The sequence below is a fragment of the Bubalus bubalis genome, chromosome 4 (assembly GCF_019923935.1).
Source record: "Bubalus bubalis isolate 160015118507 breed Murrah chromosome 4, NDDB_SH_1, whole genome shotgun sequence".
NCBI classification, from domain to species: Eukaryota; Metazoa; Chordata; class Mammalia; order Artiodactyla; family Bovidae; genus Bubalus; species Bubalus bubalis.
Genome location: NC_059160.1, coordinates 109,672,905 through 109,698,365, shown reverse-complemented (window position 1 = coordinate 109,698,365; position 25,461 = coordinate 109,672,905). Strand labels below are relative to the sequence as shown.

The following is a 25,461-nucleotide window of genomic DNA, read 5'->3' as shown; positions in this document are numbered from 1 at the left end:
GGAGCAAAGGTAGAAGGTATTCAGGACAATAACAGATTTTTAAACAAAAAGAATGTGCAACATTACATCATTATAATATCTATAGTATATTAGAAATCATGAGTTAAGGTGATATATATCTATTTTCCTGAAAATACCTTGATACATTAGTATATTACTATTGCCAATAAAATATTTAAAGGTATCGAGCTGTTTTTTCCTATCACTAAAGTGCTGGCATAAGAAAATTTACACAATGTATAGTAAAGTGAAGCAGACTCTAAATTACCTTCTTCCTTTTCACAGCCTTTTTTATTTTATTAATTATATTTTATGATTCTGTGTTGTGTGTGCATGATGGACATGTACCTTTTTGTTTATCACTTATAAATCTCCTTTAGAAATTGAGATGAAAATACAACAATTAAGTGGAAAATTAGGTAGTCAATCATTGGAAGAATTCTCACAAGATTTATTACCTTTGAGAGAGATGAAAAGGAAATATCATTGAAGCATCTGAGTTGGTTGTTCATAGAGAGCAGATAAAGATAATTGTCTTCTCCTCTAATCGGTTCAAAATATCTAAGGGTTTGCAGTTACATGTATTCATCAGCCAAAGCATATGAGCTCTGCTGGAGTTTGGCAGTTGTACTGTTCTCAGGAAGGTTTGCCCTTATTTTTGATATGCTTTTTCTCCTGCTCGTCCAGTCACCAGAGTTAAAAGAATAGACATTATTCCATAAAGAAAAGGAGAGAAGACAGGATGGGTTCAAAAAATGCTGTAGCCACTGCCACTCTGTTAGCAGCATGCCCTGATACGGGATGCTGACTTTTAGCACACAGATAAGTCTTTCTTTATCCATGATTTGATAATGTGAGGATTTGAAGTAGAAAGAATCCAAGAGGGCATTATAAAGATTCACATATAATTTCAACTTCAGTTTGAGTGATTCACTTCTGTTAAACAGTGTCTCTTACTTCTATGAAGAAATTGGAAGTTTGTTGTTCCAAGTAGAACTAGAAAAAAAGGAACTATCTAAAGACTTTTTTTTAAGTTCAATTTTAAAACGCATGACCATATTGTTGCATTTTTAAAAAGTAAGCAGAAAAGCTATGTAATTTTTAATTCAAGTGAATAAAAATTAATTTTACTACCAAACCCCAGTTGCTTGCAAATGTACTTGATATTCTCAATTAATATAATAATGCCTCAAAGTATTTAGTTTTTCAGTGCTCTGGATTCAATACAGATGGTGATCAATGTATGATTAAAGACAATACTTTCCATGATAGCTTTGCTTAATTAATCTCATTTCCAGTGGACTAACAGTGAAGGCTGGTATCTGCTCAGTAAACAGCTCAGCACAACACACATCACATCCAGTCATATATACTTTTTGACAAGGGCCTTTGGGAGTTTGTTACAGTAATCCAGACCCAGAAAAATCTTCCCTTCTCCAATAAAGTAGGGGAGAAGAGCAGAGAAACAGTGATAGCGACAAAATATTCAAGTAAGGACAGGATTTTGCCATCTTACAAATTCCTTGGAGTGAACAGGTGGGCTGCCACTAAGACTACATCAGACCCACCTCCGCTGCTGGAAAACATGCCACTAACAGTCAATTTATAGGAAAACAAGGAAAATATTCCCTTTCCCATTTGTAGTCTGATTGGGAGGGGGTTCTCTGGAAATGAGAGTCAAAAGAGATTCCTTTCTCCTTATGCCTAAGAAAGGCAAGTTCACTGGGCTACATAGGAAAACTGAGTCCAGTGAGGTTATGGAAATTGGGAAGTACTATTTGGAAGCAAGCTGTTATATAGATCAAGGTGTCTTGATTGCTCCTACTTTTTTTTTCATCTGAAAAATGCAAGTCAAATAAAATTATTGGCTCTATTATAGCCCTAAATTCTTCTTTAAGGTGGCATTCCTAATCTGAGAGTGGTATTTCCTGAAATTCTCTATTTGAGGTTACAACAGTTACTAGATTAATGAAGTAATTCAATTCTCTGACTTTCAGAGGTGGTATTTCTGGGAATGGTATTAGAGTACAGCTATTTGTAACTTCAGAAAAGCCCTGCTCAAATGGCAAAGTATCCCTGAAAATATCACCACTGAATATTCCCACACTGTCACAAAAAGCACAGAACATCAAATTTATTTCTTTAAGAATTCTGGTTTGATTTTAGTGGACTAATGATTTAATTGTTTCACACAGCACATTTGCTGAGCAAAGGATCTAAAATTTAATGCAAAGTCTAAACTGGATCTAAAATTATTAACATATTGCTCTCCTTTTAATTTTACTTGCCACGATGATAGCTTATGATAACACTAATGGTTGTCACTAAAATTGTTATAGTATTAAAATCTTATAAAAATAATCCATTGTAAAGGGAGAGCCAAATCTTACCTCCTTTTATGCTACTTAATTCCCTTCATTACAGATTAAGCGAACACTAATGATAAACCAGCAACTAAAAATTACTGAGTGTGTATTACTATGCAAATAAAGAAATAGAGGCTTATGGATTTTAATGTTTTCCCAAGAACACTCTATTTGGGCCTCTTCATACAACATACTCTAGGAGGCTCAGGTGGAAATCACAAGGCACCTTATGATCTAGCATGGAAAGTCCCAGAAAATTATGTCTATTGCATTCTTCTGGTCAAGAAAGTTACTAAAGTCAACCAAGAATCACTGAGAAGCAAACTAAACTCCACTTTCAATAGATGAAGTAGTAATGAATCTGTGTCCATATTTAATCTACCATAATGACTAGGATATACTTGCAGTCACAATTTTGTTACCATTCTCCCATTCTACTGATGGGAATCTGGCTCTGCCTCTATCATTTTCCATCGTCATTACAACCTTCAAAATAATTAGACTGTTCCAACCCTGGGCAAGCTTATCCTCCAGCCCTGATGTCTTCCCTGATCTTTAGACCTGTATATCCAACTACATACCCAACTGATCTTTAGATTCTTAATATCTCTTGAATGTCTCAATGTTACCTCCAGGTAAACATATTCCAAATTAAGCTCATGCTGTTCTACTCTGTCTCTACATCTTAACCTGGTGCCCTGTCATTCTCTCAGTGAATGACAGATATCACCAGTTATACAAACATGGAACTTAGGACATACTCCTGATATTTCAATCTCCCTTCAGTTCAGTTCAGTTCAGTCACTCAGTCGTGTCTGACTCTTTGCGACCTCATGAATCGCAGCACGCCAGGCCTCCCTGTCCATCACCAACTCCTGGAGTTCACCCAGACTCATGTCCATCGAGTTGGTGATGCCATCCAGCCATCTCATCCTCTGTCATCCCTTTCTCCTCCTGCCCCCAATCCCTCCCAGCATCAGAGTCTTTTCCAATGAGTCAACTCTTCGCATGAGATGGCCAAAGTACTGGAGTTTCAGCTTTAGCATCATTCCTTCCAAAGAACACAGGGACTGATCTCCTTTAGAATGGACTGGTTGGATCTCCTTGCAGTCCAAGGGACTCTCAAGAGTCTTCTCCAACACCACAGTTCAAAACCATCAATTCTTTGGCACTCAGCTTTCTTCACAGTCCAACTCTCACATCCATACATGACCACTGGAAGAACCATAGCCTTGACTAGACGGACTTTTGTTGGCAAAGTAATGTCTCTGCTTTTGAATATGCTATCTAAGTTGGTCATAACTTTCCTTCCAAGGAGCAATCTCCCTTACCTCTTGTCTAATTCATTACAAAATCCTGTAAAATTATTCTCCTTAAATACCTCTCAAATCTCTCCCCTCAATCCAAACTATGGCTATTTTGATCCAGGAATATCATAAGACTTTAACCTGTCCCCCATAACTTCCCTGGATCCCTCATTTCTGGAGACAGCATGCAAGTCTGTCCTTGGGGACTGTCCCTTTCCTCTCCTCAGGCCACATGGTTCAGGTGGGATTGATTGTATCTCGTGAGCCTGACCATGAGTGTGTCCTTGACCATACGATTATTCCATGAATGGATGTGTGACCAAGTTGTTCAGTAAGTGTCAGTCCTGAAATATTTGCTGGAACTGTAGGGGGAAAGTTCTATTTTTGCTAGGGAAATAATATGAGAGTTTTTTTCTCTAGGCTGAAGCTTCCATGTCACTCCAGTAGAGGAGATCCTGCCTAAAAATAAAGTCAAGGCAACAGAAATCAGACCTATGATGTAGAGTGATATACTGCTGAAAACATTATTAAATATATGGATTGAAAAATGCCTAAATATCTGCTGGTGATCATGCTTTAAAAGTTTGGTGCCAACAAAAATCTTTTTTTTTAAAAAAAGTATGAGTAGGAGCTTTGTTAACTAAAACAAAGAATCTTGCATAACGTCATTCTTTGATCTTTGACTACGTACTGCAGTCTTGGAAGAAAAGCAATGACAAGCCTAAGACAGGGTATTAAAAAGAAGAGACATCATTTTGACGACAAAGATCCATATAGTCAAAGCTGTGGTTTTTCCAGGAGTCATGTACAGATGTGAATTGGGCCATAAAGAAGGCTGAGCACTGAAGAATTGATGCTTTCAAACAGGTGCTGGAGAAGACTCTTGAGAGTCCCTTGGACTGCAAGGAGATCAAACCAGTCAATCCTAAAAGGAAATCAACCCTGAGTATTCACTGGAAGGACTGATGCTGAAGCTTAAGCTCCAATACTTTGGCCACCTGATGCAAAGAGCTAACTCACTGGAAAAGACCCTGATGCTGGGAAAGATTGAGGGCAAGAGGAGAAGGGGGCCACAAAGGATGGGATGGTTGGATGGCATCACTGACTTAATGGACATGAGTTTGAACAAACTCCGGGAGATGGTGAAGTACAGGGAAGCCTGGTGTGCTGCAGTGTGTGGTGTTACAAAGCGTCGGACAGGACTGCGTGACTGAACAACATACTGCGGCCAGAGCAACCATCTCAGAATACTCATCCGATCGTGTCCAGCATCCCCCTTCCCCTCCCAGCTTACCGAATGTAGGATTTGCACAGAACATGCTCGTTAACATGACCCTCAAGCTTGCATGTGTCCATATTCTGTCTACCTCTCTAGCATTACCTCTTTCTGGTCAACTCCTTGCTGTCTCTACTCCAGCCACACAGGAGACTTCTGAGTCACTACATTCCCTCTTGCCAAAGCCACTCTACACACTCTGTCTGCAGGGCTCCTTTCACTTCCACTTCTAGCCCATTCCCACTCCTTTCAGATCTCAACTCAGGCATCAAGTCTAAGCAAGATCTTCTTGAATTCTTTCATGGTATCAAGTCCTCTTGCTCTAGGATCTCAAAATACTATATACCTCTTCTCTGTCACATGTTTCAGAACTGCAATTGTATATTAATTTCTGTGATTACTACCATTTGTTTCCTCTACCTTAAGAGCAAGGACCTGTTCTTGCTCAACCCTGAACTATGTGAGAATTGATGTTGCTGAAGGTTTTGTTGCTGTGCAATGCATCCTTAATTTTCGAACTCTCTTTGCAATTCCTTGACATTATTCTCTATTTTTCTGCTGTTCTTTTAATTTTCTGTTTTATGTCAGTTTCTTATACCGACCTCTCTTATGCTGGCCAGTCTTCAGATATTTATTTCTTATGGTTCTATTGCGTGTCCTCTTTTCTTTTGGTTTACTGTGGACCTTTCCTACCTACCTGTTCTTTTGGTAGAGATGCTTCTACAATTGCTTCAGCCATTCATCTCCTAAGGGAAGCTGCCCCACATGCATCCTGCTTGTCCTGGTTATCCTTATTAGTAACTGTCAATCAGGGATGTGGATCTTACACGAGGGCAACCAAGCAAAAGACTGACCAACATTTATGAAGTGCATAGCTTGATCTCAATACTGCATTGAGATAAATAAATACTTATTGTCGTGAGTTCAGACTAAGAAAAATAAATCACCACTTAATAGTGGGAACTAAACTGAAAGGTCATGATGTTGATGGGACTGGAGAGTTTGTGATAGGCCATACTCAGGCTGAAATTATGAGACAATCTGAGTTAAGTAAACCAGAGAAGCCAAGTGGTAGTGGGATACAGTGAACACAGAAACAGAACTATTTCTGACCTTCATGAGGCCTGGGCAAGAGTTGAAGTTGATTCCCACCTAATTAGCTGAGGGGACTTAAGTAAGTTACTTAGATTCTCAAAAGCTGTTTACTTGCTTATAAGTGAAGTGGCTCAGTCATGTCTGACTCTTTGCGACCCCATTGACTGTTCTACCAGGCTCTCTGTCCATGGGATTTTCCAGGCAAGAATACTGGAGTGGGTTGTCATTTCCTTCTCCAGGGGATCTTCCCAAACCAGGGATCAAACCTGGGTCTCCCATATGGTAGGCAGACGCTTTTACCATCTGAGACACCAGGGAAGTCCTGTACTCACTTACAGATATGGATTATAATAGAATAAATCACAAGACTTTTTGTGATAATTACATGACATAAGGCATACAAATGCAGTAGGAAATGGCAACCCACTCCACTATCCGTGTTAGGAAAATTCAATAGACAGAGGAACCAGGTGGGCTACAGTCCACGGGATTACAAAGAGTTGGACACAACTGAGCAACTGGAAAAGATTGAAGGCAGGAGAAGAAGGGGACGACAGAGGATGAGATGGTTGGATGGTGTCATCGACTCAATGGACATGAGTTTAAGTAAGCTCTAGGGATTACTGATGGACAGGGAAGCCTGCCGTGCTGCAATCCATGGGGTTGCAAAGAGTCAGACATGACTGAGCAACTGAAATTAACTGAGCAACTGACCATGCAAAAGGCATACAAAATGCTTAGTTTAGTGCCTAACACATAACACAAACTCAAAAAATTGGTAATAAAAGAAAAAGTATAATGATTGAGACTTAGCATGAAGACTCATAAATGCTTAATATAGGGATCTTTAGAATTATCTTGATTCCAGAGAAGTCCTCCTGCTTTAGTGACCATTGTCTCAAGTGAAAGTGAAAGTCACTCAGTTGTGTCTGACTCTTTGCAACCCCAGAGACTATACAGTACATGGAATTTTCCAGGTGAGAACATGGAGTGGGTAGCCTGTCCCTTCTCCAGGGAATCTTCCCAATCCAGGGATCAAACCCAGGTTTCCCACATTGCAGGTGCATTCTTTACCAGCTGAGCCACTAGCCATCATAGTCAACAAGATTCTGAAATGCAGTACTTGGATGCAATCTCAAAAACAACAGAATGATCTCTGTTCATTTCCAAGGCAAACCATTCAATATCACAGTAGTCCAAGTCTATGACCCAACCAGTAATGCTGAAGAAGCTGAAGTTGAACAGTTCTATGAAGTACTATGAGACCTTCTAGAAGTAACACCCCCAAAAAATGTCCTTTTCATTATAGGGGACTGGAATGCAAAAGTAGGAAGTCAAGAAACACCTGAAGTAACAGGCAAATTTGGCCTTGGAATACGGAATGAAGCAGGGCAAAGGCTAATAGAGTTTTGCCAAGACAACACACTAGTCATAGCAAACACCCTCTTCCAACAACACAAGAGACGACTCTACACACGGACATCACCAGATGGTCAACACCAAAATCAGATTGATTATATTCTTTGCAGCCAAAGATGGAGAAGCTCTATACAGTCAGCAAAAACAAGACCAGGAGCTGACTGTGGCCAGATCATGAACTCCTTATTGCCAAATTCAGACTTAAATTGAAGAAAGTAGGGAAAACCACCAGACCATTCAGATATGACCTAAATCAAATCCCTTACAATTATACAGTGGAAGTGAGAAATTGATTCAAGGGGTTAGATCTGATAAGACTGCCTGAAGAACTATGGACAGATGTTCGTGACACCGTATAGGAGGCAGTGATAAAGACCATCCCCAAGAAAAATAAATGCAAAAAGGCAAAATGGTTGTCTGAGGAGGCCTTACAAATAGCTGAGAAAAGAAGAGAAGTGAAAGCCAAAGGAGAAAAGGAAAGATACACCCATTTGAATGTTGAGTTCCAAAGAATAGCAAGGAGAGATAATAAAGCCTTCCTCAGTGATCAGTGCAAAGAAATAGAGGAAAACAATAGAATGGGAAAGACTAGAGATCTTTTAAAGAAAATGAGAGATACCAAGGGAACATTTCATGCAAAAATGGGCTGAATAAAGGACAGAAATGGTAGGGATCTAACAGAAGCATACATAGAAGAATACACAGAAGAGCTATACAAAAAAGATCTTCATGACCCAGATAACCATGATGGTGGGATCACCCACCTAGAGCCAGACATCCTGGAATGCAAAGTCAAGTGGGCCTTAGGAAGTATCACTACAAAGCAAGTGGAGGTGATGGAATTCCAGTTGAGCTATTTCAAAGCCTAAAAGATGATGCTGTGAAAGCGCTGCACTCAATATGCCAGCAAATTTGGAAAACTCAGCAGTGGCCACAGGACTGGAAAAGGTCAGTTTTCATTCCAATCCCAAAGAAAGGCAATGTCAAAGAATATTCAAGTGAAGTCGCTCAGTCACATCCGATTCTTTGTGACCCCACACACTGTAGCCCACCAGGCTCCTCCATCCATGGAATTTTCCATGCAAGAGTACTAGAATGGGTTGCCATTGAAAGAATGTTCAAACTAACGCACAACTGAACTCATCTCACATGCTAGCAAAGTAATGCTCAAAATTCTCCAAGCCAGGCTTCAATAGTATGTGAACTGTGAACTTCTAGATGTTCAAGCTGGATTTAGAAAAGGCAGAGGAACCAGAGATCAAATCGCCAACATTCACTGGATCATCAAAAAGGCAAGAAAGTTCTAGAAAAACCACTCCTTCTGTTTTATTGACTATGCCAAAGCCTTTGACTGTGTGGATCACAACAAACTGTGGAAAATTCTTAAAGAGATGGGAATGCCAGACCACCTGACCTGCCTCTTGGGAAATCTGTATTCAGGTCAAGAAGCAACAGTTAGAACTGGACATGGAACAACAGACTGGTTCCAAATAGGAAAAGGAGTACGTCAAGGCTGTATATTATCACCCTGCTTATTTAACTTATATGCAGAGTATACAGCCTGCGAAATGCTGGGCTGGATGAAGTATAAGCTGGGATCAAGACTGCTGGGAGAAATATCAATAACCTCAGATATGCAGATGACATACTTATAGCAGAAAGTGAAGAAAAATTAAAGAGCCTCTCGAAGAAAGTGAAACAGGAGGGTGAAAATTTTGGCTAAAATTCAACTTTCAAAAAATTAAGATCATAGCATCTGGTCCCATCACTTCATGTCAAATAGATGGGGGAACAATGGAAACAGTGACAGACTTTATTTTTTTTTTTTGGGGGGGGGCTCCAAAATCACTGCAGATGGTGACTGCAACCATGAAATTAAAAGACGCTTGCTCCTTGGAAGGAAAGCTATGAGCAACCTAAACAGCATATTAAAAAGCAGAGATGTTACTTTGCCAACAAAGGTCCATCTAGTCAAAGCCATGGTTTTCCCAGTAGTCATGTATGGATGTGAGAATTGGACTATGAAGAAAGCTGAGTGCTGAAAAATTGATGCTTTTGAACTGTGGTGTTGGAGAAGACCCTTGAGAATCACTTGAACTGCAAGGAGATCCAACAAGTCTATCCTAAAGGAAATCAGTCCTGAATATTCACTGGAAGGACTGATGTTGAGGCTGAAACTCCCATCCTTTGGCCACCTGATTCGAAGAACTGACTCCCTAGAAAATACCCTGATGCTGGGAAAGATTGAAGGCAGGAGGAGACGGGGCCAACAGAGGATGAGGTGGTTGGATGGCATCACTGACTCTATGGACATTAGTTTGAGTAAGCTCCAGGAGTTGGTGATGGACTGGGAAGCCTGGCGTGCTGCAGTCCATGGGGTCGCAAAGAGTCGGAGTCAACTGAGGGACTAAACTAACTGGCTCAAGTGATTCCTTTACTTTTCATGTGTCATATATGAGCTACAATGAAAGAATCAATAAAACATTCTCCATGTATTAATCTACAAATTTTTCTTCAGAAGGCTATTCATATATTCAGTGAACAACAGACTCTCTCTCTTGATGGTAATCTCAATATGGACAAAATTGAACTTATATTTTACTCCTACATATCCTATTTCATTTTATGGTACCACATGTATAAGTAAGTGTGCCAGAAATTTTAGAATTTTTTTGATTCCTCCCGTCCCCTCAAAACAATTAATTTAGTTTCTCTAGATCATAATGCAAAAAGAAATTGTTAAAATTATAGAAGTAGTGGCAGTAGAAACAATAATGTATTTCCATAATAATAAGCATAATTTCCCACACTATAATTTATTAAAGTAGTTGCCTACACATAGTGGAACAGGATTCCTCTTCTCAAAAAGTTACAAACTGGACAGTTTATAATCAACGTATTTTAGGGTAAGTATTAAATGTAAATGAAGTTTAAGAAGGAACATTTATTCATCACTTTTTTCCTACTAGAAATTGAATTTTACATGGATTTTTGATGTTGATCGTGAGTAGATAAAAAATAATTACCTCCATTCATGTTCCTAGTAACAGATATCTAAGTCTGATGCACAAAATATATAACTAAGAATAAAAACAGCTCACAGAGTTGAGTATTATCCACTCAAGGCTACAGATGAGGGAGGGCTTACACACAGAGAGGTAAATAACATGATAATTTATAAGCAGAGTTGTTGGAAACTATTACATTCCTATGAAGCAACTAGAATTCAGTGAAAACCTGAGGCAAGGCAAAAGGCTCTTGAACAAGTTACTAAGATCTTGAAACTGGTGTTTTAGTATTCTGGTTTGTTTGGAATGAACAGACTGTAAAGTTAAGAGAACTAATTAACAGGATACTGTAATAGCCCAGGCATGAGGGAACATTTCCTTTAGCCCTTGCTGAGTTGTCCAGCACAAGGGTGGTGGTGGGGTTCTCAATGAAAACTGTCGAATGATTGAACCACTGAGGTTGTGTCTGCATGATGCCAAACATCTGGATATAAAGACTAAAATCCAGTCATCCAGATGGTAAGGTTACATGATACATCACCATCAAACATTTAGAACTTTTAACTGATCGACCGCCCTTCTTATTTTTCATCCAGACAAACAGCATTGAGTTAACTCAGCTTGAGCATTTACCAATCATTATTCCTTGCTTTTTTTTTTTTTTAATTAGGGAATGGTTACTCAGGTTGCCAGTGCTGATGAATCATTAAAATAGGAATAGTGGTAAAGAGGTGAACACTGAACTAAATGAGAACTAGTAAACAGTGAAGAAAGTAAAAGCTTCATATGATCAGAGATGCATTTTAAATACTATTTGTTGTGGATGTACTCTTTTTATTTGAAAAATTTTCATTGGGTTGGGTGTCTCAGGCTTACAGCATTTCAGCTAAGTAACTATTATTTTTTCACATCAAAGCTAACTCCTTGAAAATATTTCACAGACAATTAAATGTTAACACTCTCCTTCTGTGCACAGTTAAAATGTGATATAAAAACGAAGCACTGCAATATCATATTCAGTTCACTAAAAGTAGATTTTATCCTCCTAAATAACTAATTTGAATATAATAATGTATTATAATAGTAATGTATAATGTATTTTTGAAAGATAATAATGTATTTTTGAAATGCCAACTTTGATAAAATCATTTCTGTAATTAAGTAATGATAACAGAAACATACCTTTGTTCTTTGAAAACTGTCTCCAAACTAAATATAACTTGAAAATAAAGATATTAGTTTATCATTGAAGACAGTGACTTTGAATAATATTCATTCTATGTCCAAATGCTAACCTGACTTGTAAGTCAAAGTTTGAGTAAAACAACTGGCAAGCTGTGTGTTTTGTGTGATGATAAAGAAACTGATTGATACGGAGTTGGCCATTTTTTCTTTCTTGAAGAAATTACTGATTTTTAAAGTTACTTTTTCAATCACTTGGTTGGCTTTACATTTTGTGAACAGGGATAATACTATCTTGGAAGATAAAACTTTCTATACAGGAAAGTGACAAAGAATTGAGATGACTTCCTGGATAGCAATACCCACAACTCCATTGATTTAAGCCATAAATACTTTATGGAAGGAATGTGAGTTTGTGGCTAAGGAATACTAAAAGTATGTGGGTTTTGAATTTTTTGCTACTAGGTTATGAGTCCTCCCAGTGCAGAACTATTCGTGTATCCCCAGCACTTGGACTAGCTTCAGGCATATAAAGAGTATAAAGTAAAAGTTCACTGAAGTTCTGTATTCTCATATTAATCTGTATTCTTGTGCAGAACCTCTACTGGAGGAGTTCAAACTTCTTCCCGTATCTCATTGTAGATCACAACATCTATCCTGCTTTACGTGTTATAATCTCTTTCAGAAAGACAGGATATATGACACGAATAGTCTCATACAAATTTAGAATCAACTCAACATGAAGAAATGAGTATCTGCTACAAAGACATCTCTTTACAATCACAGGCTTAATAACAGAGCAAGAAATAATTGCATAAGAACAGTCTGCCAACATTTAAACGGCAGAAAGAAACGTTTATAAAGTTACATGAAGAGTTTTGAAAGTCTTCAGGCTTGCTATGCTGGAAGGATAAATGTCTTTTATATTGACATATTGGCAACTCAAAGCATCTAAAAGCCCTTTCAGAATTACATATAAACACGAATCATTTCACCCACCTCTAGGCTGGAATGTGACAGCTGGTTCAAGTAAGCATAGCAACACCACACAACAATGTCAAACAGGATGAATGGCTTAACCAATCAAAAATAGAGCATCAAAGTAAAACTGCTCAAATTAGACTTCTGGCCAGGCAAAAAGGTTAAGTGTTCTGTACTGGTATAAAGTCTCCAGTATACTTGATGACCACAAAAGGCATCTTGGTATAACCAACTCAATTCATGATGTGATTCAACAGCTCAAGAAGTCTTTAATACTTTATCACATGTAAACTCTTGGTGGTTTTCTTATCCCACATAAAGAATGTAGAAAGATATGTGTATGGTAGTTAAGGGAATGACCTGTGAAGTAAGAGTGACTTTGGATGAGTCACAAGTTGCTAGCTTATAAGTTGATCAAGCTACATTCCCTGTGTTTTATACTCTTCAGTCATAACAGCGTTCTTAACACCCATTTCTACAAGCTGTTTTTAAGGTTAGTTATAGATATACATGGAGAAGGCAATGGCACCCCACTCCAGTACTCTTGCCTGGACAGTCCCATGGATGGAGGAGTCTGGTAGGCTGTGGTCCATGGGGTCACGAAGAGTCTGACACTGAGCGACTTCGCTTTCACTTTTCACTTTCACGCATTGGAGAAGGAAATGGCAACCCACTCCAGTATTCTTGCCTGGAGAAACCCAGGGACGGGGGGAGCCTGGTGGGCTGCCGTCTATGGGTTCGCACAGAGTCGGACATGACTGAAACGACTTAGCAGCAGCAGCAGCATAGATATACATGTATTAGCTCTGAAATCAATTCTTAGTATATAGAACACATACCATACATGGAAAAGATTGTTTTGCCTATTAACACTCAGCAAAATGCATACAAAATGCCAGGGATTTTGAAAATTATTTCCTAATACACTAAATTATTCTTAACCTAGGGATCTGACAAGTTGTTGGTAGCTTGATTTAACTTAAGACATTACAGCACTAGAGATAGATTAAAATAAATACCATAGCCAGAAGTTATATTTATGTGGAACCAGCGAAAATATAAGCATACTGATTTTTTTCCTTTTTTTTCCTGCCTAGCAACAAATATTTAATCAAAATTCCAAGGTAAATTGTTTCAAGCTCAGTTTGACAAACTCTAGAGTTTTCAAACAGATACTACTGTTTACATAGGAAGTTACATAATGTTATATAAGTTATTTAAATAAACTAACCAAAATCACTGTTCCTTTGATGTTGATTAGTTTACAAATTCTAATTAAATCTTATTTTCATAACTCCAGAGACTATATCTCCTCCATTCCATCTTCTTTCTAAACTTTGGCCTTCATTCTTCAAGTGAATAACTAAAGATAGAATTTTAAAATGTTTTCACAGTATAAATTCTGAAATATGAACAAATATGTGAGCATATGATACAAAAGTGCTACAAAAACTAGTTCCTAATAATCCTTAGAGAAAAATATCTGAGTTATATATGGAAATAATATACCAGTGATTGGTATATTGCAGTCTCAGTTTTCTTCAATCCACCTATGTTAATATGGCTATTTCACCATACGTGGAAATGTCAATCTTAACTCTTGCTCAAGTATGGTAGGCAAAATCACCCCGTCTGAAGTCAAGGTATAACAAAAGTAGAGTGGCAAGACTTAGAGCTTGCTGAAACGAAAATGCATAGGATTCTAACTATTAGTATAATCCTCTCCGGAGGTTAATTCATAAAATCATGGCTATCAAGTTTCCTGTGTTATATTTACTGTGGCATTTGGGAACACTGACAAAGGGTTGAGTATCTCCGGTATGCCCATTCTAGCTTTACTCACTGAGCCATATCACTTGCTGGTCAGTTATATAAAAGATTTCTATTTTTATGGGTGGTATTTTTTTCAATTACTTTATGTATTAGCTCCCAGTAAATGTTCAGTCAAAAGGAATGGCAGTTTATAGAATGTTACAAACTCCTCCATGCCGTACTTGTACTGTATATTCTAAGTATTAGTGTACAAAGAATGATAGTATGTTTGGATGAGGGAACTATGAATTTGATTACTTCATAATTTTTTACTTTTTAGTGTTTTTCCAAGTCTTCTAAATAGACACTTTAATTAAGAAACCACACCAGTGCATAACAACGTATATAAACTCTTCTTCTATCAATATTACCCAATCTGTTGGCTTTTGGAAGCAGCCCTAATGTTTCACATGTGTTTGCACACAGACATATCTACTCTCACTAGATCTGACCAAAAGAAGAAAGGGTTGGGATGGATTGGGAGAGCAGGAAGGTGTATACGAAGGATACTTACCAGACTTACTAAAAACCCATCAAGTTCATACAGAACTCTGACAAAGGGCTTCGTGAAGGCTAATTGGAGTATACGTCTTTCCCTACTGCCCCAGTGATCATTTACAGCGCCCCTATAAAACTGACACTTCCCACATATTATTCATACTCAAGACATCTTTGAGGAAGACCATGGTAAAGACACATGAAAATAATGATTTCAATCCAAGAGCTTATTCCAGGTTTATTTCAGGGCCAAGAATAGGTGCTCGTAATTTGCCACTCCACTATCTCTGACTCTCAATATTTAGCCTTTAGCAATCATTAGTTTTAGCTTACTGAAGTATGATAGTTTATGCCAATCCCTCTGCATAATTTATATTAATTTTTACAATTACAAGACAAGCTTCATTCCTACAGCCATACTTTAATTAACATTTAGATGTACAATTTATTACAACTTTATTCCTCCCTCATGTATTTTTTTTTCAGTAGACAGTCATCTCCCCCTGAAAAAAATGGGTGGTCAGAGTTATTTGGAGAATATTCCAGAAGTCCTAGGAAAATATTAGTCTTTGCTGAAGACTGGAAATGAAGGGCATGTAAACCTTTAACAAAATTCTAAAGTAATATATGAAGATGCACACTTTATGTTACTTTCCATAACATATTTACAGAAGTTTTTTAATAAAAATGATGGGCTGGCTATAAATTAGTGATAAAGAAGAGAAACTCAATGATGAAAAATTTTTTCATGGGAATTGCTGAAGTAAAATACAGGGGATTATCACAGATGAAATAGCATGGCTTCATAGAAAGTCTGACCAGAGGAGGGAAGAGACACGGAGCCACCTGGAACACATTTCTTCATTGTTCTTCTCCTCTACCAAATCCCTTCCTATGTTTTTGCTCTGGATTTTACTGTAGTGGCATATACCCTCACATTTCAAACATTCTCTCAGTGAATTATGAACCCTAAATAGCTCTGAGTAATATCTCTAATGCTTGCTTCTAAAGGACTTAAGCTGGGCTGCATAGTTTATAGCTGATAAACTGGGAGTCAATCTTTCACTGCAATGATGTATTCACCATACTAAGAACTATTTCCATTGTAAATTAATTCTTGAAATGTTGGACCATAAATGTCATCAGCATCATTACCCAATCTGCTCCCAGAAGCAGTGGCTCTGTCAGTCTGGTGCAGGTGCTGGCCCCTAAAAGCAAGGTGCTCCAAACCAAACACATTAAACCATGACTCCATTCTTAAGGGCAACTGCTTTCAAAGGCCCCTTTGCTTTATGCTGTTTGGCAAAGAGATTAATGGATGCCATTTCTGATATGCAACTGGCTTCAGGGTTTTTTGTTTTTTTTTTTTTCGCCCTTTTAGAATGAGGTACCTTTGAGTGTCTCTTTAACAAATATATTTCCCAAATGTTCCTTCTTTAAAAGGCTATGCTTGTTCAGTCAGAAGTTTTTCTAATAAAATGCCTCTTTATGCCTCTGCTTGGAATATACGAACCTAAAATATAACCAGTTGTCAGGTCTTTATTGAGTCATCAATGTGCAGAAAACATACGTGGAGGCATAAAAGAATCAGGCAATACAGGGCTGCCCATGAGGAGGTTAGGTTTTTGTAGGATGAGAAGCAATCTGACCACAATGAATCAGGCAACAAATAATATATAAAAACAATCTCAGGTTATTAGTTACTCTTTGTACATTTTTGCAGCATTTACTAGGGGAAAAGGAACTGTTCTTGGAGAAACCAGAGTAGCATGAAGGTTTAACTTTGGACATACATCTTCTTGAATAGTACATCTTCAGAATATTAAACTGATTCCACAATGGCTAGGCAGAGTTGAGAGAATTTAAAGGTAGTTTTCTTGTTTGTCTTAGAAGACAGTCTTTCTTTTCAAACTGTTCAGGCTAATTCAGTGAAGTGTGCATGAAACCTAAAGCTCAGGATGTATCAGTCTGGTGAAAAGCCTTAGGAGCTAAAGAAGAAAACTGTTACTTCTTTTAACTATCTTCTGATTCTGTATCCCAGGTAAGGACTAAAGAAGTGTTCTGTTCCTTTAAGAAGTTTAGTCGCTAAGTCGTGTCCTTCTCTTGCAACCCCACAGACTGTAACCTCCCAGGCTCCTCTGTCCATGGGATTTTCCAGGCAAGAGTACTGGAGTAGGGTACCTTTCCCTTCTCCAGGGGTGTCTTTAAGAATTTGGTTGGGAAATGTTAAAAACCTGAAAGCAAGTCTGATTGAATAATTCTAAATTGGTGTTCAATAACTTCAGTAATAAGTGGACAATTGGACCCCTTAACTTTTGACACTATTTATACACCTACATCCTGTAGGACTTTAATGGTCTGCCTTGTTTTAATTTGTTGTTCATTCGCTCAGTCTTGTCCCACTCTTTGTGACCCCATGGACTACAGCACATCAGGCTTCCCTGTCCTTCACCATCTCCTGAAGTTTGCTCAAACTCATGTCCACTGAGTCGGTGATGACATACAACCTCTCATCCTCTGTCATCCCCTTCTCCTCCTGCCTTCAATCTTTCCCAGCATGAGGGTCGTTTCCAATGAGTCAGTTCTTCACATCATGTGGCCAAAGTATTGGAGCTACAGCTCAGCATCAGTCCTTCCAATGAATATTCAGGGCTGATTTCCTTTAGGATTGACTGGTTGGATATCCTTTCAGTCCAACAGACTTCCAAGAGTCTTCTCCAACACCACAGTTCAAAAGCATCAGTTCTTCCATGCTCAGCCTTTTTTATTGTCCAGATTTCATATCCATAGATGACTACTGGAAAAACCATAGTTTTGACTATATGGACCTTTGTAGGCAAAGTAATGTCTCTGATTTTAAATACACTATCTAGGTTTGTCATTGTTTTTCTTCCAAGGACAAGCGTCTTTTAAACCCATGGCTGCAGTCACCATCTGCAGTGATTTTGGAACCCAAGAAAATAAAGTCTGTCATTGTTTCCACTGTTTACCCATCTATTTGCCATGAAGTGATGGGACCAGATGTCATGATCTTCGTCTTTTGAATGTTGAGTTTTAAGCCAGCTTTTCCACTCTCCTCTTTCATCTTCATCAAGAGGTTCTTTAGTTCCTCTTAGCTTTCTGCCAAAAGGGTGGTATCATCTAGATATCCGAGGTTATTAATATTTCTCCTGGAAATCTTGATTCCAGCTTGTGCTTCTTCCAGCCCAGCGTTTCTCATGATGTACTCTGCATATAAGTTAAATAAGTAGGGTGACAATATACAGCCTTAATGTACTCCTTTCCCAATTTGGAACAAGTCTGTTGTTTCATGTTCGGCTCTAACTGTTGCTTCTTGACCTGAATACAGGTTTCACAGGAGGCAGGTTAAGGTGGTCTGGTATTCCCATCTCTTTAAGCATATTCCAGTTTGTTGTGATCCACACAGTCAAAGGCTTTCACGTAGTCAATGAAGCAGAAGTACATGTTTCCCTGGAACGCTCTTGCTTTTTCAATATTTATTGACAATTTACCTAAGGAGAGTTACTGCCATCATTCCTATACATGCATTACTTTACACATTATAAAGCTAGTTAGATTAAGAAATTTACTCAAATGTCAGACTAGCATTCAAGCTCAAGGTGTTGGACAGAATCCCTTCCTTTTTTCCTACAGTTAGATTATTTACATTCAAAAGAAGGCAGAGTAAATCTAATTATATCTTATCTAAATAATCTACATTTTGATCTTTTTTTTTCTTTCCACTTTTCCAAGTTCTGACCGCCTCCTCTTCATTATCTCCACCTCATCTCATCAATTCATAATTTTAAGGCCAACATAAATGTGATGTCAGTGCTACTTGACTTGTGCACATCAAGAAACAGGTAAAATAAGTGCAAAGGAAGAATTAGTTATTCTGGGCACTTTTTTTCCCTAACAAGTTAACCTTATTCAAGTGTTAAAAAACATGTTACGAGCCCTTTAAGAATGAAAAAATTGTGGTATCTACTGTATTTTCAAGATGTTTACAATCACATGTGGAGGAAAGAAACAAGACATTTTTTTTGCCTTTGAGCTTCATCCTGACTCTAACAATGATCTTCAAGCACTAGTTACTGAACTCACTGATTAATAACACTGTAGGAAAAAGAAGCTCAGAACACTCTTTGATCACTCCATCAATCAAAAGTATTTACTGATGTTTCTTAAAAATTCAATGATGAAATGATGAAAGGCAATTGGATCTATATGTTTAAAGTTTTAAAAAAGGACTGGGATGGAAGTAAAATTTTGAGATTTTAAATTAGCTGAATATTCACTGAAGTGATGAAGATACCAAAAGGAGTGTAACTTAGAGAAAATGATTATGAAGGATCCTTTTAAGGATCTTAAGACTGCCAATATTTCAAGGAAAGGAAGAGAAACTGATGAAGGAGGCTGGGAAAGAGCAGTCTGAGAAGTTTAAGAAAATTAGGAAAGTGTTGTATGAAAGCCATGGGTCCAGATATAATACATGAGGTTGTTGTACTACGTTTGGTTTTGTGGCAAGTTAGAGTAGCAGCTGATCTTGATTTGATGGTGCAGTCAATGTGAGCTTATTGCCAAGCCTGTGCTCCATGATGCCTTTCGCTCTCATGCTCAGTCACCAAGTCGTTCCCAACTCTTCTGTGGCCCGGTGGACTGTGACCTGTCAGGCTCCTCATTCATGGAATTCTCCAGGCAAGAATACTGGAGTGGGTAGCCATTGCTTCTCTTGGGGATCTTCCTGACTCAGGGATTGAATCTGGGTCTCCTGTATTGCAAGCAGATTCTTTACTGTCTGAGCCACCAGGGAAGCCCTCAAAATGCCTCTAGGTAAATAGCATTTGGGAGTGGATCCCTTATAAAACGGGTGGCAGGGGAGTGAGCAGCACAGGGCTCTAAGAAAGAGCTGAACTTCTGGTTTCAACTCTGACATAGAAAAACCTGGGAAGTCATATACCTGTCCTTTGTTTGCAGAGAGAAGATGACTGTATATAAAACTTAAATATACAAATTATTAAAGTTCAGGTAGGTGGCTAACTGTAAGATCAATATCTAACAATTCCTTACTGTTTGGCAGAAACCTATAAAACTGTCCTGTAAGACGTGCAGACGTATCTGACTAAAAATAAAGGTATACAATATTCAAAAATAGGGGACTATGATTTTTTAATGTCAATTTTTATCAAATTTAACCTCTAGAGTTAATATAAGAAGGCAATGGCACCCCACTCCAGTACTCTTGCCTAGAAAATCCCATGGATGGAGGAGCTGGTAGGCAGCAGTCCATGGGGTCACACAGAGTCGGACACGACTGAGTGACTTCACTTTCACTTTTCACTTTCATGCATTGGAGAAGGAAATGGCAACCCACTCCAGTGTTCTTGCCTGGAGAATCCCAGGGACGGGGGAGCCTGGTGGGCTGCTGTCTATGGGTCACACAGAGTCAGACACGACTGAAGTGACTTAGCAGCAGCAGCAGAGTTAATATAATTTCATTGGGAAATAATATGACATAACTTTAACATTTATGCTGAATGACCAGGATACAAGTGAAGAAGCCCAAGGTGGGGTTACATGCTCTACTTGATATTAATATTTACTATGAAAGTTATAGTAATTAGACAGTTTGGTATCGATTCAGAAGCAAATAGAGCACGGAGGCAGAGGAAGTGTCATACCCTTCACGTATAAAAGTGGTGGTATCATAAATTCAGTGGTGAAATGGCTCTTTGACAAATTGTGCCTGGACATTTTATTATCCCAGGAGAAAAAGAAAGAGATAGAGGAAAGAAAGAAAGGAGAGAGAAAGGAAGGGAGGAAGGAAGGAGGAAGGAATGCTTCTAGGTAGAATATAAATGTGAAAAGTAAAGCTTTTAGAAGAACATATAGAAGAATATCTTTATGATGTTCAGATAACAATGGATTTCTTACAAAAGGCCCATAACACAAAAAGAAAAAGTGATACATTTTTCTACATTAAAATTTTAAGTACTGTTCATCAAAAAACTTGATATGAAAGTGAAAATATAAGCCACAAATATGAACGTTTTATAACACATCAACCAATAAAGGATTGCACCTAATATACTTACATAAAAGTATACTACAGATTTTTATATATTCATGTTAAAATATTTCAAATAAATAATGAAAAAGACAATCAAACACTGGACAAAGTATATAACCCTGAAAAATCATTAAAAAAGGAAATTGGCAACCTGAATGGCCAATAAACATAGAAAGCTGCTCAACTTAATTTGTAATCAAAGAAATACAAAATGAAACTATAATTGGCTCTCATTTTATGCATACCAGATTGACAAATGTTGAAAAATCTGACAGTCTCAGGTGTTGATAAGGATGTAGGCTATTGGGAGCTCTTAAATGCTGTTGGTGGGAGTGTAAATTAGAATAACTATTTGACAATCACTTGTCCCTCAAATAATTATCTTAATCATGCACATTGTTATGATAAAACAATCTCATTCCCAAGTATACAAACCCCAGGGCAGAAGTCTTCAGGCTGAGTCACTCATGTATCTCAAAGTATATGAAGACTTTTCAAGATAATTTCAAAGGAATAGATTTTCAGATACTTAATTCCCATATGCCCACTTGTTTAAACCATGTGTGCATGAGAACACATCTCAGCAAGTTTCTGATGTGTTCTTCTCCATCTCTCCTCTCACAACAATCTGTCTTCCATTTTATGAGCCAAAGATATCCTCTCATCCATCCTGAATCTTACTAGGGTACACTGACCCCAGGTATAAAAGTCATCAGGATGCCAAACAATGGAACAAATTTAAATACTGTTGTATATTCACTGAATGACTGTAATGACTGACTTAGACAGCCTTATGATGACAGGTGGTTTCTAATCATCCCCTTTCACTTATTTAATGGAGGATCTAATTAAGACACTTATTGATAGGTCATTAAAATAGTGTTTTACTATAGATCACTGTGTGATTTTGATATATAACTTAGAAACAATTCAATGAACTAAAATACATTAGCTATTAGTTACCTTCTTCCATTCATACTTAAGTGAATAAAATGTCTTAGTGCTTATTTTTATTAAAAAATGGATCTGAATCCCGTTTTATTTAGTGATAAATAATAGTCATTCTTGGATATATGAATTGACAAGAATGACTGCCTCAAAACAAGTATGTACTTCATTAGGGATATTTGGGCTTCCCTGGTGGCTCAGACTTTCACTTAAGGGATATTTACAATATAGTTTTACTTTTTATGTTTAAGAATTATCAAAATATGTAAACATTAGCTATTTTCATCAATTATGCATTACTACTAGTTGTAAAATCATAACTTAATCCCACATAAAAATTTTAAAAGGATTTTATAGTCAGAGGAAGTCTCATTTTTTAAATTTAAATTTTATATGTACCTTTATTGCAGAAAATTGTAAAAGTAAGATCAATAAAGCACACTGAATCATAACAATTACAATGCATTAAGATTATATGAACAAAATAAATAGAAGCAAGAAGTTTGAGAAAAAAGGGATGCTTTAATGTTAATGTATTTTAAAGTGGAGTCAAAATACAAAGTAGAATGCAATACTACTTCATAGCATTTTAAAGAAAACAATACTTACTCTTATTACATATAATCAGATCATACTATATGTAATAAGTACTGTTTTCTTTAAAACACTACTTCAGTTATATGTGTGTGTATACATCTATGGGCTTCCCTGGTAGCTCTGCGCTAAAGAATCCACCTGCAATGCAGGAGACCCAGGTTCGATCCCTGGGTTGGGAAGATCCTGTAGGAATGTGTGGGTATCTATGTGTATAACGAATCATGATGTAAAATAATTTTCATGTGAGAGTAACAGCAAAAATCACCCTAATTCAGGTCATTCTGATACACCAATCCACATAATCAGAAATAGTAACCTAGGAGCAGAAAGAGTGAAAGATTAAAGGACTTTGTCCTACCAAACAGATATTTTAACATACATGCACTTGTATGTGTATGCATGCATAAAATTATTTAAGATCTCAAAACATTTATTTGGGAATCAACCTGAACTCTTGAGGAAGAATTGATAGTGAATCATACAGTTTTTAGGAGGCCCTGGAGTGCAAGACACAGTCAGTAGCAAGAAGAACCCTAAATTTGAGAAATAAATTTCAAGAAAAAGAAACAAAAACACAAATATACCACCATAGTATGAACTAAGTTGATGGGGAGAAAAATCCTACGAAAGCAAACAGATCTAGCTCATTCAAAAACACAGACACTTAGGTGAACATTGAGTTTGAGAAGACTCTTGTAAGAGTCTTATAACAAAAGGACTACCCTGGTGGTCCAGCAGTTGGAAGTCTGCCTGCCAATGCAGGAGACACGGGTTGGATCCCTGGTCCAGGAAGATCCCACGTGCAGTGGGGCAACTAAGCCTGTGCCACAATTACTGAGCCTGTGCTCTAGAGCTATGAGAGGCGACTGCTGAGCCCATTGCTGCAACTGATGAAGCCTGTGTACCTACAGCCTGCTCTCCACAATGAGAAGCCACCTCAGTGAGAAGCCCAAGTACTGCAACTAGACAGGAGTCACCACAACTAGAGAAAGTCATACAGCAAGGAAGACCCCGCGCAGACAAAAATGAATGTCAAATTAAAAAAAAAAAAATAAGCTCGATGAAGATCTGTTCTTTCATGTCTTAGGTTAGGAAGTTGGCATCTCCAGAAGTAGATCTCAAAATAGGGCTTCATGTACAAGTAGTTTATTGAAGAAGTGTTCCCAGAAAAATGTGGATGGAGCGAGAGAATCAGAACAGGGAAAGGGAAGAAGCCAAGAAAGGGTGTGATTTCAGACAAAGCTCCAGTCATACCTGATCTCATCGGGATCTCTGGAATGTAAATTCTATCTCGGAATTTGTCCTCACTGCAGGCAGAGGATCTGGGCTTTCTTTTTTTTTTTTTTTTTTAAATTTTATTTTATTTTTAAACTTTACATAACTGGCTTTCATATAACAAGTCAGTCATTGCCTAAGGGCTCTGCTGGTGACTTCCCAGGAACGTCCTGCTCTCTGCATTTGCAGGGAAAGTGGTTCTAGACAGGGCACGCACTTTGTGTGGAAAGGCACATAGAACCTGGAGATGGACGCACAGATCAGGAATGTGAGGGGGCCTGGGTAGAGCTAGAGTACCACTGATGATGCCCACTATCCTTTGAAACAGTTTTCTCTCAGTAGGAGACAATGCTATAGAAAGGGCTAGTAAGGGTTTATCAGAAGGGTAAACTAGGCCACAGACAGGAGGGTTCCCAGGGGCTTCTAGGGAAAATGAATAAAATTAAAATCAACCATCTACCTGTCCCTTTCATAAAATAATTTTTTTTAAATACGAGAATGGGAACTGAGCTAGACTGTTGTTATTTAGTTACTCAGTCATGTCTGACTCTGCAACCCCATGGACTGTGTAACCCATCAGGCTCCTCTGTCCATGGGATTTCCCAGGCAAAGTCTTCTGAGTGAGTTGCCATTTCCTCCTCCAAGGGATCGTCCCAACCCAGGGATCAAACTCGCATCTCCTGCATTGTAGGCAAATTCTTTACTGCTGAGCCACCAGGGAAGTCCCCCAGCTAGAGTGTTTAAGAATATACTATTCTAATCTATATTTTCTTTAATGTTGTAGGAATGAAATAAATTTGGCATGCCAGTAATAATATATAAATATGAGTTAATTAAAACTATGGTCCATGGGGTTGCAAAGAGTCAGACAGAACTTAGTAACTAAACAATGGTACACTTTATAAGCTTTAAAAAGGAGTGTTTGGCTTAATTCAGAGGGCTAGGAGAGGGTATGCAGGAGAATCTATTTCCTAAGCCTAGTCTGAACTCATGCTATGATGAATCTGTCCGTTTGCTGACTGTATCTCTAGCTACAGAAAAGAAGACAATAGGAAAAGTACAGAAGTACAAAGGAAGGTATTTTTCAGGTTTATTGAGATAAAATTGCCAATAAAGATTGTTTATATTTAAGGTGTACTGCTTAATGGTTTGATATATGTATACATTATAAAGTGATCACCACAATCAAGATAATTTAAAATATTTGTCAATCCATCACCTCACATAGTTACCATTTTCTTTTTTCTTGTGGTGAAAATCTACCTCTTAGATTTCAAGTTTACAAATATTTCTTGGCTGCTTTCAGCACCAGGTGAGAGAAATGCAAGTCTGGAATTTATGACTTTATAAAGATGCAGATATAAAAATGAAATACCATTAAGAGCTGTAATCTAACAGAGGAAGATATGAGTAATGGTGCATATTAAATAGCAGTTTGATGAAAAGGTTTAAAAACTCACTTTCTTTGGAATGTGCTCAGTTGCTTCAGTCATGTCCAAGTCTGCAACCCCGTGGACTAAAGCCAGCCGGGCTTCTCTGTCCATGGGATTTTACAGGTAAGACTACTAGAAAATGTTGCCGTTTTCTCCTCCAATTTCTCTGGGATAACCAACTATAATTTTTAACT

At 37.8% G+C, this 25,461-nt stretch overlaps 1 protein-coding gene across 1 annotated transcript in view; it reads right to left on the bottom strand.

Moving 5' to 3' along the window:
• Positions 1–25,461, bottom strand: part of LIN7A (lin-7 homolog A, crumbs cell polarity complex component) — a 316,647-nt gene that overhangs the window by 98,886 nt on the left and 192,300 nt on the right. The gene's annotated exons all lie outside the window — the stretch shown is intronic.